The sequence below is a fragment of the Chondrus crispus genome, genomic scaffold (assembly GCF_000350225.1).
Source record: "Chondrus crispus Stackhouse genomic scaffold, scaffold_22, whole genome shotgun sequence".
Classification (NCBI taxonomy): domain Eukaryota; phylum Rhodophyta; class Florideophyceae; order Gigartinales; family Gigartinaceae; genus Chondrus; species Chondrus crispus.
The window spans coordinates 146,899-155,846 of record NW_005179111.1 but is presented as its reverse complement, the minus strand read 5'-3'; positions in this window follow the sequence as shown (position 1 = coordinate 155,846).

The window sequence follows — 8,948 nt, the reverse complement described above, 5'->3', positions numbered from 1 at the left end:
TGGGAAGCATGTGACTGCTAGTATCGCTGTGGCGGCTTGCGGAAACATTGCACCTCTATTTCTCGTAGCTTCCGGGAAGCAAGTTGTGGGCACTTGGAAGGAGCCCCTGAGCAAACTTTACTTGACTAACTCGCAAGGAATACCCCATTGGCTTTGTGGGTCACAGTGGTTTCTCTCAGACACATCTCTTCACGTAACAAAGAATGGATCCGTGGATCAAAACATATTCGTCAAAATTGCAGAGCACATAAACAAGCATGCTCGAAAAACCATCTCCTCCGATAAGCACATTGTGCTGTTGGTGGACGGACACAGCTCCCGTGATAAGCTACAGTGGCTTGAGACGTGTGAAAGATTGAATATTATCGTTGTGCGGCTCCCCGCAAACACAACGCATATTCTCCAACCCTGCGACCAATTTGTGAATCGCTCATTTCAGAAAACAGTGCGGAAGACGAGGTACTAATTGCTCTCTATGAGCCATTTGTCATGGGCGAATACCTCTTACAAAATCAAACTGGCAGTTGCAGGCCACCAGTCCATCACACCCGACGATGCTTGAGTGTCGTTCGTTAAATGCTGTATTTGGCCTATGGACTACCGTTTTATATACCTTGCTCCCTCTGATAGTGCTCTAAATGGCCTCGACACACGATCTGGTATCTCATATTCCAGTACAGGGCGGAAATTTGTCAGTTGGACCTCACATGGGGTCATGCGGACGCAAAACCTCAAACTACGAAAACGAATTCTCGAACTAACTGACGGCAGGCTACCCGCCTCCCCCCGCCCTCACAGAGGTTGCTTGTCTTCTCCAGTCCAATTACAGAGTCCAGAACATACTATCACACGAAATCTTTGCCCCTAAAACGGCATCCTGCACCCGCACAGCACGTAACAATAGTGGAAATGCAGGGAGCGGCTGTTCTCACTTTAAATGTTTCTCAAAGGCTGTCGGAGGCTAACGAAACTTCAAATCGCGAACACACGAGCTCACCGGCTATCAAGACACACAGTGGGGTGATGTCGAGAGAGTCTTTGTGTGACAAAGAAAACGTAGATCCTGCTGGAGAGGCGAAGGTCGCTCGAAATCTAGAGAGCAGTTTTTCGGATTCTTTGGAAGATGTTCCCCTGAGTCAGTGGCCGACACGGAGTCGGTCTAAAGTCAAGGGGAAAGGGGAGAGTCGCGATACCGGCCGGCAACATGCCGCAGCACAAAGTCTTCTCGGTTTGTCGCAGCCTAGGTAAATGTGCTGCGGTATGGGTACCCAAATTGAGCCGGATGGTACGTGGAGCAGTCAAAGAGGGATTTTGTGGTACTGAAAATCTGGCCAGTACAGGGGTAAAATGGCCGATTTTAGGAAAATGCTAAAGCTACTCAAATTGAGCCGATGAGAAGGGTACTGTGTACAGTGCCTCCTACGATATAGTGCTATAGCTTGACATACCTCTAGCTATGGCACTATTGGGGGGATGGCACTATAGAAAGGAGGCTCAAATACATATTTTTGGGGACAAAGCTGTTAGCAGTGTCTGCTAACACAAACACAACAAAGCCTGTATAACACAACTAAATAACTTCATCCTTTGAGTACTGAACCATGCCGGATGATACACGTGTGAGCGTATGATAACCTGTGCCAGATGGTGAGCCATAGCACTATATAGAGGGAAGCACTACTAAAGTAGGCACTATTGAGCGACCCCCCCTGTATGTCTTCTCGGGGAAAAAGAGCGGGCCGGCGGTTTGTATGTCTCTCTTCAGTCCCATTGCTGGGATGCCCAGCGTACACTTGTACACGTTTCAGAATCTGTGACATGGGCTGAAAAGCGCACTGTTGGCCGAATTGTACTAATAAAGTACGCACTATAGAGGATACTCACTGTATTGGTGAATTCTCGAACGGTGCTTGCACTGTAATTTCAAGTTGCTGAAGATTTGCAGTTCGAATGCTGAAGCCCGGACGCGTGAGCTTGGTGATGCGACAAAATGGCGAACCATGCATGAGGTCATGTGAAGGTCGTCCCGCATTGTAGTGAGTGACTGCCCTGCATCGGTGGTTACAGTATTGCCTTAGTGCATGTACATTACAGTTGCCACCCCATACAGTATCTGCATAGTCGATGAGCGCATACGTTGCAAATCGGCTTTCTATTTGTAGCACCCTCTGTGGGACGGACGTTTCTGGTCTGTGCTTGAAGTACGTGCGCATGATGGCATGATCTGAGGCGTCCTTTATGTTGCAGGCGCTTGTACAAGAATGAAAAACTTTTTGAAAAGTTTTTAAAATGATTCGAAAAAACGCACTAGCTAGCATGGAACACGGGGTGGGTGGGGTGCGTTTGTTCTGGCAAATGTTTGATTCAAAACACAAGGACTCGCCTGCCTCTTTGATGTGATAACACTGAAACAAAGTCGACGATTGCAAGTCTTCGACTGCTTGGTACTGTTGTGGGAACCAGCTCAGGCATGCTGGTGTCGCGCGCAGTGTAGGAGCAGTTCTGTTCTTGGTGGCGAGTACGGAAGGCACAAAAGCCCGAGTATGCTACTCTCTGCACTGTATTTGCTCTTCACCTCTGCTCTCTCCCCTGCTTCCTTCCCTCCGGTGCTTCCGGTGTCTCTATCGCTCCATATACCTCACTATCTAGGAGAACAGCATGTCGCTCCTGCATTCAATTACCATTCTCGCTTACAATGGTCGACAATGCAATTGTCGGCTTTTCGCTACAGCTCGTAGACGTGAATTAAAACCCCATGCATGGGGATTGCTTTGCACCCTTTGGTCCTTTGCGCCCCTTGCCTCGATTAATCAATTCGTACCTCATGCATCCAACTACAACTATCCCATTCAATCCTGCCATGCTCTGTATGCTGCAAACCTGTACACGTTGCACAAATTGACACACACCCCCCAGTCGACTGCGATCTGCTGTTTTCGATCGCTGTCGACTCACCCTGCCAACCTCGATCTTCGCACCCCCCATTTGCACTGAACAATTTCGAAACTCCGGCTTGGTTCTCAGGTACTCGTTCAATTCGTGCACGTCCCTTTTACTTCCAGGTAGCGCTGTCCACAGCATATCCCAAGGAGAGATCGGGGGTTAGCCTGCCAGTGGCGCACATATCGTTGAGCTTTTTGTAAAGCTTGAGGTTTCTTTTTGTTAGCGCATCAGAGACGTTCTCTGTTCCTGGTATCCAGCGGAGTACGTCGAGCTCGCCGGACTCGAAGCTGTTTCTTATGCGTTGAACTGTTTGCCTCAAGCGGTATTCGGTACTTTCGTGCAGAGTTGTGACGGTGTCTTTCAGAGCTTTAGAATCTATGGAGAGCTCGTGACGTGTAGGACGTTTTGGGAATATGGAGTTGAGTGCCTCCTTGAGGTAGAACCCGCGATCATCGGCACTTGCACAAGCCAGAATCTCGGCGCCATAGGATGAGTAGCTAACCCTCTTTTGTCTGTGACTTGACCAATCCACCATGTGGAATATGTCATGGTTGTCCTTTTTTAACTGTTCAATTCTTATGCCGCAGAGTATTCCGCTCTGTCCGTAATCTTTGTCTCTAGGGTGAGACGCATCAGAGAAGCTGCTTATGATGACATTTTTAACGTTTTCGGGTTTCAAGAACTTGAGGGTAGGTTCGAGTTGTAGAATCTCAGCAACCATGTCATTTGCATCAACAAGGTGGCGTATTTTGAGGGCTGATATCTGCTGTTGCAGTACTGAAGTCACATACGAGGCCTGTGGCAAAACTCCGTTTCCTAAGTACAGGAGAGTTCCAGCGAGACTACGGTATTGTTTCTTCTCCATTTCAGACACTGGTTCGTGGATTTGTCTGCGCCTTTGCTTTGACAGTGGTATAGCTTTTAGCCTGGTTACATACCGGTTCATAGTCATTGTGATATTACCTGTGTCATCTTGATTTACTTCGCATCCATCGAAGAAGAAACTCTGGTCGATCACTGTTTTACCAACCTGGAACTTGTCCTTCATTTTGCGAATGAAACGTGTAATGTCCGGAGGTAGTCCTCCTACGAGAAAGTCATCTGTGACTTTTGCCACCATCAGCATGATCTTTCCGAGTGTGTCACGTTGCACGAAGAGCTGGCTGAGGCCAAACACCGTCTCAAGCCCGCCTTCCGTCAGCATCCATAGCTCTATCGTTTTTTGCCACTGTCTTCCCGCCTCCACAATGCCGTCCGGGAGCTTGGTCAGTCTCCACAGTGTCCCTCGAGATCCCTGCCATTCCCTCGGTGGTCGTACGTATATGTCCCGTTGGATTGGACCGCTCTGCAGATAGGCACCTTTTATGTCCGCAAAGCCAAGTCGAAACCCCAGAAACGTAGCGATTGAGAGGAGTAACCTTATTACGCACAATTGGGCAGTTGCAGAATCTTTGCGAATGTCGTTCTTCTCTATATCTCTGTTTCCATGCGGCACGATACGCGCTTTGAGTGTACGGTCTCCGTGTTCATCAGTCTTAATTTTGTACACGACATGTGAGGTGATAATATTAGCACGGCGTGAGACGTTGTTTTCTAGCAGGAGCTCGTACGCATCTGACCAATTTTCTTCGTGCTCCTTGTCGAAAGCCTGATGTATGATCCACGGGGGCACGAAGGCAAGCTTGTTACTGCTCACTTGCTGGGATCCTACGACGTCATGGATCTGGTCAAGGACGCGTGCCTTGTCTGACTGTAAGACTTTGGGGCCGTCTGGGGCTTCGTCGTGAACGGTTTCCGCATATCGGCCAATGTCATCTTCTGCCCCCTTGGGCTTATTTCCGGATGCAGATCCCATCAGGCTTGGGGTAGACGGATGAACGCCTGCCTCCGGTATGTTACTCACCCCCCCATCCGTCGGACCGTCATATCCGAGTTCATGTTCGACGGAGCGTGACATGAGCTCCTGGGCTAGTTGTCCTTGAGGCGCAATACGCACGTCTTCGTATGCAACACGCATAGGCGGACCGCGTTGGGATCTATGGGCAATGAGGTGGTGCGGTTCCGCTTTGACGACCTTGGCCTTGACCCACTCCACTTTCTCGTTCTGTTTTGTCGTTTTGTAGAATACCCATACGTCGTCGTTAAGGGTGAACATCTCGGGTGTTGGCGAATTTGGTGCACGAGAATGGAGAAGTCTCTGTAGTGCTCTGGTGGCGACCTGTGCCGTGTGCGCCTCTAGAAGCTCTTGTGTGACATCTGTTCTTGGGAGCCCGAGTAATGAAGGGCTGTATCCCCGTGCTAGCTCAAACGAGCTCATTAGTCGTGAACCTGAGAACATGTTAGACAGGAACGTTGCTCGAGCAACAATTGTGTCGTGCTGTGCCGTGGTGATATCGGTGTCTAATTTACGAATGATGTCCTTCAAGGTCCCGTTCTTGCGCTCAACTATTCCGATTTTGTTATGGCGGCGTGCTGGCCGTGGTTTGAAATTAATGTCATGCACACGCAAGAAGTTAATGAGTTTCCTGCGATTGTACTCATCGTCAGCAGAGAAGTTTCGAGGTGCACCGTGTACGCATATCCAAACGACTTCGAGTTGCTTCACAATTGTGTCCATGTCTTTGTTTTGGACTATCGCTGTTTCGGTGTAGCCCGTGCCCGTATCGGTGATGACGAAAAGAATGCGTCTTTTCTTGCGCACTTCACAGTATGTAAAGTCTACTTGGATCTCTTGCTTGAATGCCTCATTAACGTGTGTGAGTGATATCTTCTTAGATGGGAGTGTGCGGCCATTTCGGACGCAGACCTCGCAGGCTTTGTCAACCTTGTCAATCGCCTTATCAAGCGTCTCAGTTAATATACCTGCTTTTGCGCATATCGCTTTGACCTCAAGTGGTTGTGCGTGTGTGAAGCGATGAATCTGCTTGGAGAACAGCAGTGGGGAGCGTTGGGAATTTAGCTGCAGGTTTGACATGAGCGACTTCACGTTGGCGTTTACCTGCATAGCGACAGCTATGCGGAGCCGTCTATCCGCATTGCCACGTCTCACCTCTGGGGATATGTAGGTGTTGAAACAAAGCTGGCTTACATCGGAAGGACGCTTGATAATGATGCACTTCTCGTTAAGAAGATTGAGAGTATTGGTAAATTCCTTCACATCCAGACCCATAAGTAGCGGGGAGCTGCCTTCTACCAGATGAAATGTGAAGGACGTCGGATTGTTACGTGTGTCCATCACAGTAAGTATCCAAGAAGCTACGATTGGCTTGGCGTTGATGCACTCGTTGCCCCAGCCAAGGGACTGATTGCTAAGTGGGGGATCGAGATTGAGTCTTTTTCCAAGAGTATCGCAGAGGTAAGTAGCATCGTCAATGCCACCCCATGAGGTCGGGGCTCCTTCATCTAGAATCGGATTGGGGTCAGCGCGGAGCTTCGCTAACCCCTTTACTGAAAATATTGACTGCTAGGTTTAAAAGCGTCATTATTCACTCTGTCCGTATCGAATCATATACGCTTAGGGTCTCTGCGGGTCTTGCATTCGGGGTCATTTTTCCAGTGGCCGAGTTCACCGCAGTCTACGCATCGCGTATTGCTTTTGGGACCTGTATTGGCGGGGATTCGTGCTTTGAACTTAAATCTCGGACCGGATGGCTCGTACGTCATACTGACATTGCGACCTTTATAGGAGTGGCGCTTCGTCATCATCGTGCCGGAACGTCCTCCGTCATGGCGGCCAGCGTTGTTATAGGCTGAGGCGGCAGGTGTGTGTGATGGTGGTTTCAGATTTTGGTCTTGCGTGATGTCCTGAGACTTCACATCTTTCAAAGCGGCTACTGCATCATTCAAGCATATAGCATATGGGGCCCTTTCGTCTGTATCATAGCGAAATTTGTTCGTCTTTGCGGTCGTGATATTGAGTTTGTGCGCATCCCATAGTTCCTGGACCTTTTGAGAGGCAACAGATTGCTGTTCGTTGGAAACTTGATCCGTGAGGGATTTTTTCCACATGTCGATGGCATTCTCAAAACTATTCTCAATTGCTGGAAACTTTTCTTTTGTAATTTTGAAGTACTTGACGGTCGACCAACTCTTATCTTTTGCATCCGCGATAAGGATACTGACAATGTTATTGAAGGTGGAAGATGGTAAGTTGGCGTTCTCGAGGAGGAGCATCGCAAAATTTTGGCTATCTTGAGATGTATCACCGGCATGGCAGTGATTAAGATACGTCTGAGCAACACCACGAAAGCGCTCTGCAAATGAATCATATGTCTCATTCTCCTGTCTTTTGCATGAATGAATGTTCTGGCTCATCTTTACCAGTCTACGCACTCCATCTGTAACAGAATCCTTTGCGACTAGCGGGATGATTTTTTCGATAACAGCTTTCTGATCAACAGCATCATTATCTTCATCGTCGTCCGAAACGAGCTTGAGCTCACCAGCTGTAGTGGCGCTATCGATAACTTGGATGAATGAGTAGTCCATGGCTGAGTACAGTGTAATCCCTAGACTGTTCGCAATACCCTTGGCTTTGTTGTCTCCGCCTTTTGCGAACGACCGTATTTTCTGTGCCCAAATACGCACGGCTTGACGCCACATGAACTTGTCGGTTTTCGCATGAAGTTTTGGCGGGTCATATAGGCTGTTTGGAGCAGAATCTGCTCCTGGGCCCATAACTGTGGGAACCAGCTGAGGCATGCTGGTGTCGCGCGCAGTGTAGGAGCAGTTCTGTCCTTGGTGGCGAGTACGGAAGGCACAAAAGCCCGAGTATGCTACTCTCTGTACTGTATTTGCTCTTCACCTCTGCTCTCTCCCCTGCTTCCTTTCCTCCGGTGCTTCCGGTGTCTCTATCGCTCCATATACCTCACTATCTAGGAGAACAGCATGTCGCTCCTGCATTCAATTACCATTCTCGCTTACAATGGTCGACAATGCAATTGTCGGCTTTTCGCTACAGCTCGTAGACGTGAATTAAAACCCCATGCATGGGGATTGCTTTGCACCCTTTGGTCCTTTGCGCCCCTTGCCTCGATTAATCAATTCGTACCTCATGCATCCAACTACAACTATCCCATTCAATCCTGCCATGCTCTGTATGCTGCAAACCTGTACACGTTGCACAAATTGACACAACTGTACAGTATTGGATATCAAGCGCCGGTACAAGTCAAATGCGGTTGTGAAGAAAGGACTGTAAGGTTTCCTGGTTGCTTGTTTGTACACGTGTAGTGTACTGAAGTTTGGCCGCACCCACGGGGATGAGTTTGGACGGGTGTAATTTTTTGTTATCGAGCACGTATGCGGGGATGCTTATGGATTGCATAGGCGTGATACAGTATTGCAACATGGAAGGAATTTGCAATGGGTAACGCACGCGACTGAAGTAGATTAAAAGTGTACGGGACAAGTTGAATTCTCGAGAGATATATTGTGGGTGATGATTTTCAAATGGGATTTGATTTCTTGTGGGTTGCAGAACGCGCAGCGGCAGCCTGACACAGAGAGGGGGTTTGTCACACATAAACGAAGAAAGCGTCGAGAAAGAGTTGTCCTTATCTCTCCGGGGGCACGCTACGCATGCTGTATTTTACAAAAAGTACTTTTTACGCATTGCGCGCAGTAGAGATTGAGCGTAAGCACGACAGTGGGGAAGCAAGGAAGCGGCCGCGGGGCTGATCACCCGTCATGGTTCCACCGCGGCCTATCCTTTTCTCGCACGCACGAGCTGTGACCGAATGAAATTGCGGCGTCTGCGGGGGTGTCATGTTAACATGCTCCAACAGTTGGAGCAGTTGGTGTCCAACTGTACGGCAGCGCCCTTCGGCGGGACGGTACAATGGGGCCGGACGTACGGATGAGGATGAAGCAAGCGGGTGGTGCAGCAGCGCGTGCGTGATTGGGTCGCGGGCGCACGTCAACCGAGATCGGGCGGTGGGAGCGGCGGGCGGGCCTCTGCGGCGCGTTCGGCGATTGGGCGCGGCGAGATATTCCCGGCGGTGTCA